General features: G+C 37.9%; 1 protein-coding gene across 2 annotated transcripts in view; it reads right to left on the bottom strand.

The window, feature by feature from the left end:
• Nucleotides 1-12,230, bottom strand: part of enox2 (ecto-NOX disulfide-thiol exchanger 2) — a 292,078-nt gene that overhangs the window by 236,455 nt on the left and 43,393 nt on the right. The window lies entirely within an intron of this gene.

The following is a 12,230-nucleotide window of genomic DNA, read 5'->3' as shown; positions in this document are numbered from 1 at the left end:
GGAGAAACGTTCCCCATGGAGCAAGACAGCAGCTGCAGCTGTAGGTCAAGCTTTGAAATAACCGCACTACATCACTCCCTGTCGGTCAATAAGGCCTGCTGATACGCACTGACCTTAATCATAACCAGCACGTTAGTCCTTTTCACCTGAGCTCAAACGACTCGGAGTCGGAATGTTTGCTTGGTGTTTATTTCCTCGAGTGAGCTTGCGTTAGTGTGAAGGACACGAGCTGAGCTGAACCCCGTGCTCGGTTGCTTTACACAGATCTCGGTTGGACTGTGGAACCGTTTGCTGGAGTGTTTCTCAGAAGACCTTTAAAGGAATGAGCGGAAGGATCCTATAGGGTGCTGTGCAACCTTTTCTTTTTGCAGAAGAATGAGAAGGAAGAACGTTGAAGGACAATCAATAAATCTTCCTCCAACACCACTAACCTGATCTGAAAGATATATACAGTTGAGGTCACAGGTTTACATACGTTTGTCAGAATCCTGGCAGAAAATATCACATATTATCCACAAGACACAATAATAACTGAATGGAAAAGTCTGAATGGAGTAAAAAAAAAAAAAGAAAGAAAGAAGTTTAGATCTGCTTGATTCATAATCTTATGTGTTTTCTACACACTGTTCTTCAGGAAAAGCCTCCAGGTCTGGCAAATTCTTTGCTTTACCCCTTTTCAACACTCACTACATGTATTTCAGATCCATTTCTTCCCACTGAGGGACAACTGAGGAACTCGTACAAGTGTAACTATTACAAAACATTCGCTGATACTCAACAGGGGGGGTGTAAACTTTTGAGCAGGACGATCAATGTAGCTTAATATTATTTAGTCATTTGGAAAAGATTCTGGGATAAGTATTTTTCTAATCACTTCTAAAAAGCAGCACTAAATGAATAATAATCTACAAAAAAAAAGTTCAAAAGTTTACACCCCCCTGCCTCGTGTTGCCTTCTTAAGCATCAGTGAATGTTTGTGTCTTGTGTAATAGTTGTGTGTGCATCCTTCAGTCGTCCTTAATGTGAAAAATCCGATCTCAACGTCATATCCTGAGTGTTAAAAGAGGTCAAATATGCAGAAGACGCTGGAAAAGCAAATAATATATAAGACCTGGAGGATTTTTCTGAAGAACGGTAGAACTTCTCGGGATAAACAAGGGACTCGTGAAGAACATATAAACGGTTGTTTCACCACAGAGGGTTAAGATATAAATTTGAACTGGTACATTTGAGTAAATTTAGTTCATATTTTGTCTTTTGGACTATATGTAAACTTCTGTATTGTGTAGTAGCTTATTCAGAGCTGAGCTAAGTGAAAAACTAAATGTAAGGATGGGAAGCGTGATCATTAACAACGAAATATATTTGAGTTCTTAAGGCGAAAATCTGTATTGCGAAACGAATTTTCCCATAAGAAATAATGTAAATGCTGATAATCCGTTCCAGCCAACTAAAAATATTCCCAATACGAAGTGTATGGAAACTGTATGGCTGCTTACAAAGAACTGACCCAAGCCGTGCCACCAAGTTTAGGCTAAAAATAGAACAGATCACCCACGCAGGCAACGTTGGAATCGTGGGTTAACTCTTTCAAAAACAGCTTTCTCTGACTGAAAAGAATCATCAGGTTCATAAACTCGCTTCAGTTGGCTTCGCTTGGCTTTCCACTGATGCAAACAACGGCTCTTGGAACGTACGCTGGTGTTCGGTTTGCTCCGTTCGTATTCCGAAAATGCTTCGTATGTTGATGCAAAATTTCAATTCTTAAGGCGGAAATTCGTAAGGGAGGGCATTCATATACCGAGGTTCTATTGCATTACTGATACAGATGTGTGAGCTCTGTTTTGCAAGCACTGGGCAGCTCATACTGAACGCTGTGTGCTCAGGGTGGCCATCCTCACGCTCTCTATTAAAGGTACTGTTTATACACAATAACTTCACTGCTCTCAGCACACAGCATTCGGCATAAACAGAGCTGAATAAAATGCTCCATGACAACCCAAATACTTACTGCTTAACAGGATACACATTTTTCTATTCAGTATTCGTTCTGAGAAATAATTGTATCGATGTCTCTCTCTCTCTCTCTCTCTCTCACACACACACACGTCCAGGTTCAGGTGTTTATCAGACTGTACACTCACTCCAGACTCTGCAGCCTCACAGAGACAGCACTATTTTATTATGCTAGACATGTACAGTGTAAGAATGAGCACCAAAAAACGACAAGATGCCCCAAATACTGTAATTCCACATCGAGTAGATAAGCACACTCTCTATTACATAGGATCTGCTAAACAATTGGCCAGAGTACACTGATACTCATCTAAGTATATTTTATATTCTATATTTCCTTCTTGTATTTTGGGTACAAGGTGTAGCGTCATCACAGAGTAGAGAGAGAGAGCAGATTAGAAATATCAACAGAAGCCAACGAGTAAAAGGGAAAGTTTAGAGAGAGAGAGAGAGAGAGAGAAAGAAATCAGAGTGGATTGGAAATACCAACAGAAATCAACAAGAAAAAAGAAAACTTTATGGAGGGGGGTACAGAGTGAGTGAGAGAGAGAAAGAGAGAGAGAGAAGGGGGGGGGTACAGAGAGAGATAATGAGGAATAGATACAAAGAGAAAGACACAGAGAGAAAGAGAATACAGAGAGAGAATCAAAGAGAAAGATACAGAGAGAGAGAGAGAGAGAGAGAGAGAGAGATAAATCAGAGTGGATTGGAAATACCAATAGAAATTTAAAAACAAGGAACACAAGGAAAAAGAAAACTTTATTGGGGGGGTAAAGTGTGTGTGTGTGTGTGTGTGTGAGAGAGAGAGAGAGAATACTGAGAGGATACACACAGAGAGAGAGAGAGGGAGATACAGAGAGAGATAAAGAGGAAGAGATACAAAGAGAGAGAGAGAGAGAGAGAGAGAGAGAGAGATACACAGAGAGAGATAAAGAGGAAGAGATACAAATAGAAAGACAGAGGGAGAGAGAGAGAGAGAGAGAGAGAGAGAAGAGAGAGATAAATCAGAGTGGATTGGAAATACCAATAGAAACTAAAAGGAAAAAGAAAAGAAGAGATACAAATAGAAAGACAGAGGGAGAGAGAGAGAGAGAGAGAGAGAGAGACAGAGAGAGAGAAAGAGGAAGAGATACAAAGAGAGAGAGAGATACAGAGAGAGAGAGAGAGAGAGAGAGACAGAGAGAGATACAGAGAGAGAAAGAGGAAGCGATACAAAGAGAAGGACACAGAGAGAGAGAGAGAGAGAGACAGAGAGAGAGATACAGAGAGAGAAAGAGGAAGCGATACAAAGAGAAGGACACAGAGAGAGAGAGAGAGAGAGAGAGAGAGAGACAGAGAGAGAGATACAGAGAGAGAAAGAGGAAGCGATACAAAGAGAAGGACACAGAGAGAGAGAGAAAGAGAGAGACAGAGAGAGAGACACAGAGAGAAAGAGGAAGCGATACAAAGAGAAGGACACAGAGAGAGAGAGAAAGAGAGAGACAGAGAGAGAGACACAGAGAGAAAGAGGAAGCGATACAAAGAGAAGGACACAGAGAGAGAGAGAGAGAGAGAGAGAGACAGAGAGAGAGACACAGAGAGAAAGAGGAAGCGATACAAAGAGAAGGACACAGAGAGAGAGAGAAAGAGAGAGAGACATAGATTTCTAATGATCAGGTTGCTGTGGTGTAAGAGGAATAGAACACGTATTCAACTCTACACTATAAACACGTAAACAAACTTCAGACCTGGAAAACAACATCAGGACGTGTGTTATAACCTGACACGTGCATCTCTCCTAGCGTTTATTAAGACGCTATTCTTAATCTAGCTTCTGACGTCTGTAAAAAAAAAAACACAACGGTCTATTCACTGATGACTACAAAGTGAAGTCTAAATTACTGCAAAACTCTGACAATACGTAGAAACTGCTCTTAATTAATCTCAGAGATGATGATGGGCTAATTTGCTGGTTCCAGTTTGACAATTGGAGCTGTCAAAAATTAATTAAGGCAGTTAGCGGTAATAATAGTGTTTAGTTCTAATGGAGAATAACACAAGGTGAGTTTTAAATGTGGGATATGGGTGTGGATGAACCGCGGTCTATCCGGGTCAAATGGATTTTTTTTTCCTCCTCATGGCTGGTGAGAGAGGAAGCCCTGTTCCTCTGTAGTTAACACGATTAGAGTGATGAAGATTTATTTAAATAAAAAATAAAAAAATAAATGTGAGCTGACACTAAAGCAACATCACACGTCAAACTGAGACTGAGGGAATTAGACACTTGACAAACATGACATTTTCAACTCCGTTCACAATCGCTTATTCCACAGCCTCGTTCCTAGCGCTCAGGGTTGGCTAATTAAGTGGTTTCGATTAAAGTGTTTGTTTAACTGTAATGCATAAATGCACGATTCCGTGGAGGCAGAATGAAATATGTGCACGCGACATGCATTTAACATCAACTCCCAACACGCCTCCTTTTTTTTTTCCCACTGACGCGTTAAAAGAAATAACAGCGTCTGACGAAATTCTATTATGTATTTAGACGAAATCGGGAGTTAATCTGAAGAAATAAAATATCCAGTAAAGCGCTCTGTGTGAGAACGGGGCACGGCCTGAGAGGCTGATTGTACGCTGAAGCGCTTCCTCTTAAACCTGAAAACACTTTCTTCAATCATGTTTTTTGATAAAAGCCAAACCTTTCCATGAAATCTCAGTCTGATCATGATGGTCAGTGGACTTAAAGTGTCTCTCCGGCCCCGGGAGAGCTTTTACCGGGGTTATGAGTACCATTCCGTTTCCACTCTCTCTACTAAATTCCCCTGAGGCCTTTCCTATAAAAGCTACGCAATAAAATCTAGAGCAAGGCGCTTTAGCTGCCTCGCTCCTGTGTGTTACTCTAAAGACGCGCAAGATTGCATCGCTGTTAATGTAAGTCCGGCTTGAAGGATTCCTAAGACATAGAAATGACAAAATATCAAGGCTTTTTATTTAGAAAAGACTGCGCTGTTAGACGTGTCTCTGGATTCTTCTTCGATCTTATCAAGGGAACCTTCATGGTTTTGATGGTTAAAGCCCATTTCTGGGTTTTTATTATGTATCCTTATTTCTTTCCTTCTTTTGGAGAGCCGCATTAAAGCATTTGGGCTTCGGTTTTTTTTTTTTTTTCTGAGAGCTACCCGCTGTTGAAACACCTACTAGCCTATTGCTAGAAACCAACTCTAAGAGAAACCAAAGGGGGAAAAAAATGTATCCTTACCACTCTTTCATTCATTGGTCAGAGATACAATGACAAACCAACATTTGTCAAGTGTGCATTAAATTTTTAATCATTGATGTTCTACTGAATTTATAACTAATTGTATAATCTGTTCACAGTGTGCTCAATCTAACGTCATAAACCCTGTTTCGCATGTGTAATCTAGACGAAGATGGATTCCCAAAGCCAAGAGATTTTTTATTTAAAGCGGTCATTAAAGTTAATCCAGGGTTAATGATTGTACAATGCGAACCATCAGTTGTTAAGTGTGATATGTTAACCAACATAAACCAGGATTCTGAGTTTTACAACGACCCAGGATGAACTATTTTCGGTGTGAAAATCCATAATGTTTATCACATCCACCATGGGAGTATTTCGGCAGCGCTATTATACACCTGTGGCTCAGTTTTCATCTTCGAATCTACTGCATCTTAAAACACATGGCAGATTCGATTCACTTCCTGCAAAGAATCGATTCACAGTCGAATCGCTTTTTCACTATGAATCAGCTCCGTGCTGGAGTTCACTCGGGAGTAGTCCGAGATCTAGGAAACCTCTCTCAGCTCACAGCCGAGTGCTGTCATCTGACCTGAACGAAAATTCACGCCAAAGATCGATCCAATTAAACACTGGAAAAAAAATTCCTTATGTATATTTATTTCTCTATTTTCTTTGTCAAAATCAGGAATTTTAAATCCGCGGAAAACAACCGAGCACTTTCTTTGTGCCAAGATGCTGCACTCTAACAGCAGTTATTATCTCTATATGTCACTGTCATAGCAACAACAAGCAGGAGCGCTTGAAAGGGCAGGCAGCACACCAGAATAGTGTTAAATGATAGGATTCCCAAACATGTAGCTTCTCTTTGAATCACACCAACACCAGCACCGACTGTTCCGATATTATTGCAGCTAGACTGAACACACTGCTTATACAGTAGCACTAAAATCTAACTCAGTCACATGCCATGTCACGTTTTTATTTATTTATTTACTTTTTAACCTGGGACATCAGGGAGATACACCACCACTTTCCAGCACCAAAAAAACCCCAGAGGCAACCTGATAAATGAACTACTCTGAAATAATCAGGTTATTTTAGTAACTATTATCACATTAGCGAGTACAAGGACATGCTGTACGAATGGCGAGACGATATTCTTGCACTATATTTAGATGAAGTGACAGGAACAAAGGGCGCTAAGATAAATCAAGTTTCACTCCTCATTAGCACATATGCTATGACACTGAATAGTAGTATTCTAACACGGGAAAAGTTTTATTTCCCTCTTCATTTGTTCCCCCTTAATCCTTATTCAGAAAAATCGTCTCCCTGAGTGCGTTTATTTCTTTCATGTGTTTCCACTGACAATGCATTCGCAATCATACCAAAAGCCCATAAAAAAAAATAGAAAAAAAGCCATTGGAATGGCCTGTTATTTTTCTTGACACTTCAGCCAGTTGAACAGAACCTGCACCTCCTCTGGGACTCAGAGCTGCAGCAGAAACGGGACTGCCAGACGGATGGTGGTGTACGCCGTGCCCAGACAATCAAGGCAATCTCCACAACAGCTTATATAAGAATGCAGCCGAGGGCATCAAATACATCTGCTTTGAATGTGATGGCCAAACATTGTGAAGAACACCGCTTACGTGAGAAGACGCACTGGATTGGGTATTGTAGTGGAAGAATATCATATGATATACATGCTATATAGTGTATAAAAAAATCATCATAGCAATTGATAAAACAAAGATTGTACATCCTAATACTCCTGCAGCATCTTTAGAACTGAGCCAAAGGAATTCGTTTAGAAATAATAAAAAATCAACATCAATTTCTGTTACAGTGGAAACCTCTGTATATGACTTTAATTCGTTCTTCAGGCGAAAATTTGTATTGCGATAATAAGAAATAATGTAAATGCAGATCTTTTTCAGCCACCCAAAAATATTACCAGTATTACCAATTTCCAAGGTTCAGTGGTCCTCACAGGAAGTCATGCCACCAAGCTTGGGCTAAAAAATAGAACAGACCACCTAAACCACCAATCTGTCGCCCAAAAAATCACATAGCTTTTGAACACATGTCGAAGGCAACATTGGCATTGTGGGTTGCGAAACAGCTTTCACTGACTGAAATAAAATTAGTAAAACTTGCTTCACTTGGCTTTCCATGGACGCTTGTGCAACTTAGCCGGCGTTCGTTTCATTTCGTTTCGCTCTTATGCCAAAAATGCTTCGTATACCGAGGCAAATTTCTTGCAAAAATTCGATTCTTAAGGTGAAAATTCAACAGGGAGGGCATTCGTATGCTGATGTTGTCACATCTGGCATACTTTTGGCAGGAAGTAAGTAAGTAGGTATGCAAGTAAGGTAAGCTAATTAGCAGGTAAATAAGTAAGGTAAGTAAGTATTCAAGCAAAAACATAATTAGATAAGTAAAGTAGGAAAAGTACTGTAGGTAAATAAACAAGCTAAATAACTATGCAAGAAAATAAGTAGGTAAATAAGGTAGCTAAAACAAAACAAGTAGGTAAATAAGTAAGGTAAGTAACTATGTAATTTAGAAAGAAAGCACGTAGGTAAGAAATCAAGTTGGCAAATAAGGAAGTTAAGTAAATATGCAAGAAAGTAAGTAAAGTAGGTAAATAAAAACAAGCAGGTAAATAAGCAAGGTAAGTAACTACATAAATTAGAAAGGCAGTAATAAAGTAAGTAGGTAAATAATGTAAAAAAAACAACAAAAAAAAACAAAGTGAGTAAATAACTTTGTAAATTAGAAAGAAAGGCAGTAAGAAAGTAGGTAGGTAAATAATGTATAAAAAAACAAACAAACAAACAAAAACAAAAGTCGGTAAATAAGTACCATTTGGCAAATAAGACGGTTCAGTAACTATGTAAAAAAGTAAGTAGATAAATAAGAAATTAAGTAGGTAAATAAGTGTATGCAAGTAAGAAAGTATGTAGGGAAGTAAGGTTAAAAAAATAATAAAATAAAGTAGGTAAATAAGTAAGGTAAATAACTATTTAAAATTTTTTAAAAAGTCAATAGGTAGGTTAATAAGGTAAGATAGGCAAATAAGGTAAGATAGGCAAATAAGGAAGTTAAGTGGCTATGTAAAATAAAAAAAGTAAGTAGGTAATTAAGAAACTAAGTAAGTAAGTAAATAAGTAAGTTAATTATGTATGGAAGTGAGAATATATGTAGGGATAAGTCAGGTAAGAAAACAAATAGGTAAATAAGGAGGTTAAGTAACAATGGATATCAAGTAAATAACTAAGTTAGGAAACTACGTACTGCAGGCAAGTAAAATAAGACAATAAGCAAGTAAATAGAGTAGGAAAGTAAGTTCTGTAGCTACTTATGAAAGGTAAATAAGTATGCGAGTAAAAAAGTAAGTACAGTAAGAAAGCAAGTAGGTGTGTAATTAAGAAACTAAGTAGGTAAGTAAGCAACTAGGTAAATAATTAATAAGAAAGAAAGTACTAAAGCAAGCAGCAGAACTATTATGTACTAATTAAGTGGATGGATGGATGGATGGATGGATGGATAGATAGATAGATAGATAGATAGATAGATAGATAGATAGATAGATAGATAGATAGATAGATAGATAGATAGAAGAGTACAATATAAGACAATATTTTGTAGCACATGCACGTCTGTGAGGCCAGCTAAATAAAGAGAATTATATTGTGTACTAGATTTAAAGTACCCAAAATCTGCTTTTTAAAAAATAATTATCTCACTTTTTTCTCCTTATGTAGACGTTTAACCCAAGATATTTCAGTAAGCATTATGTATGAGCTCAGTTTATTTTGCCACAGAATAAGCTCCACAGCTTTAGGTCTGTCATGACCAATATGCAAATATCTAGAGAATGATATGGCACCTGGGGACCTGCATGCTAAAACTGCTTTACTGATGTGAAGAATGTACAAAATGCTATGGTATATTTTCACAGATTTGTCTACTGTCACAACACATTAAGAATCTAACAATGCCACTGGAGACTTTGTTACTGAAAAGTGTACTAGCAGTTAGCTAGCTGGATAACTAACTGATAAACTTGTTTGTGTGTGTGTAGCTCTCACAAATGCATGCTGGGTCACTAGTATTTCATATATCACATATGATTACCTACTTGAATTTGGCAAAACTTAAAGCACAGGATTCTTCTTTTAAACTCCTACCAGTGACGACATACCTAATTGTTTCCTATGATAGCTGCATTCATACTCAATGTTTGATGCACGTGAATAGAAGAGGGCTTTGCCTGACTGTGTGTCGTGATTATGTCACATGATGAATCTTGGACCAAATATGTGGAATATTGCAGAGTTTGCTTCATTTAGGTTTCTACAATCGCAAAACAGTGAAATCCTGGAGGGACTGATTATGCAAATAAAACTAGGTGAACCACTGTGTAGTGTTTGAGCCTTGTTTACAATCGGAACATCCAAAAAAAAATAATCATAATTGCAAGTGCTAAAACTTATGTATTGTGAGCAACACAGCAATAAAGTCTTTTAACATTATTCTTTTAACATTATTATTCTTGTTGTATTTTCTTCACTTCATGCCCTGGCTTTCCCCAAGTTCATCACTCCACAGCTCTTACTTTCCTCAAACCTATTTGAGACAGGAAAATGCACAACAGGCAATGCAGACGGCAATTTCGAAAGCAATAAAATTTGGTTTCAGGGACAATATGGTGCCATAAGACACAAACCAGTTCTCCAAATAGAGAGCAATTTCCAAAAAAGTGCATTTTACACTGAAACATGGCTGGGTTATTTATGATCGCGCCAAGAACCAGAGGGCTTGAATTTAACTGCCATATGCATGCGTTTCCTTGGATACGGTGCCAATATGTAAGTCTGAGGAAGGCAGTCTCTAATGGGCCAACCTACTCATTTTTTGGCAAAATGGGCAAACCCATGGGTTGGACAGATTGAAAACCTGGCACCATGTGAGGACAATGAATTTTACAATAATGGAGAACAAGTACATCTCAATGAATGCAGCCAGAGTGACTTGGTGGCTGAATGTTCGTATAAGTGTTATGTTTTACTAGACCGAGTGCTTTTGACCGTAATCGCCATAGATTTGCTAAAAATAAAAACTGGAAATAAAAGTAACTTAAAAACACATAGCATTAACGTCAAGTGTCAATAAGAGTAGCGTTTTCTAGTATCGTTGGAAAAACCATCACCAAACAGGCACAATCATGGAAACACTTGAACCTATGAATAATTCAAACCTGTTGAACACAAGAAATGCTTATTTGATTTCAATTTTTTCCTTCAACCCGACACTGGAGCGGCAATTACTGTGCACTGACATGCCAAAGATGTTTCCCTATTCATTGGGCCAAAATATGTAATTAAAAATGTATATACATATCTATATGATCAAAGCATTACTCAAAGTCCAGTCAGATGCTCAGACTGTCATTATATGAAGCATCATCAGAGAAAGCACTTGCAAAAGCAATGTGGAGAATCAACACAAAATGCCAAAGAGAAAAAGCCTTAAAGGAGGTAAACATGTCAATTAAAACAAGAAAAGGTCAGCTAGCTTTCTAAGTCAGCATGTAGCTAAAATACCATTTTAAAAAAGCTCTAGGGAGGAAACCTGGAGCAAACTCTGCGATCCTCAAATCCTCAATTATCTAAAATAATAATTGTCTTTAGACCACAGTCGATTTTGCAGCAGTACGTTTTTCGCTTCTTAATATTCAAACAATGACACTAAAGCAAAGTCCTTGAGATGTTTCCCGTGTTAGAAAACTTACTGACTGTCAAAAAGTGCCGATACTGGAGACTCCTTCCAAAAATCATAAATAAACATCTTTTAAACAATTACATACTTAAATACTTAAAGTGAAGTGTCCCTCATACAAGGCCCTGTGAAAGCTGATACTGTCATCAGATGCAGAAAATTAATCAACCCCTTTCTGATCGATCATATTTCACAATCAAAATTCAAATCAAAACACGTTGGTTACTAGGCCTTATTCTATAATGGTTCATCTATAATACACACTACTAGTCAAAAGTTTGGACACACCTTCTAATCCCATGGTCTTTCCTGATGTTTATTTCTTTCTACATTGTAAAACAATGCTGAAGGCGGCTGAAATACACAATAATCTCATTTGAACAGTTGATATTGAGATATGTCTGCTACTGATGCTCTGTAAAGCCTTCATAACGGCTCTAATCTGAGGTGCTGTTCATTGGTGATTTCTGAGGCTGGTAACTCTAAATGAACTTCTCCTCTGCAGCAGAGGTCAGTTTTGGTCTTGCTTTACTGGGATGGTCTTCATGTGAGCCAGTTTCATCATGGTGCTTGATGGGTTTTGCAAATACACTTGACAATACTGTTCTTGCAAGAACTATTCCAGAACACCTGACCTTCGTGTCTTAAAATAACAACTGACTGTTTTTTGTTGTCATTACATATGGATTACTGAAGTCCATGTGTGTTATTTCATAGTTTTGAAATCTCCAGTACTGTTCTAGAATATAGAAAATAAATCCCTAAACAAAAAACATTGAATTAAAAGGTGTGTCCAGACTTTTGACTGGTAGTGTATATGTAGTAAGATATACTGTAAAGATAGGGAGAGGCAAAGCGGAATTTCAGAGTTGATTATATCCATACATCAGAAATGTCTGCACCACATTGACCTTGTTTCCTCGTTGCATGTGATCTTGTTTGTGCAAAGGATGAGAAAAAGAAAAAGAAAAAAAAAATCTTTCATTTCCAATGCCTGCATTTTCGGACCTTTTTTGCTTTAATGTGGTTTTTGAAAGTTAGTCGGCCTGTAGATTTGGCCAGAACCTGGCTGTAAAAGACAAATGTACATCAAAACAAGACTGTATGCTTGAATACTCTGTAGACTGTATACCCTGAACTGCATGTTCATTTTTCCCTAATGGCTAGGATTCAAAATGAACTA

The sequence above is a fragment of the Hemibagrus wyckioides genome, linkage group LG14, assembly GCF_019097595.1.
Source record: "Hemibagrus wyckioides isolate EC202008001 linkage group LG14, SWU_Hwy_1.0, whole genome shotgun sequence".
Classification (NCBI taxonomy): Eukaryota; Metazoa; Chordata; class Actinopteri; order Siluriformes; family Bagridae; genus Hemibagrus; species Hemibagrus wyckioides.
Note: the sequence above shows the minus strand (reverse complement) of the source record. Positions and strands in the feature narration are given on the sequence as shown.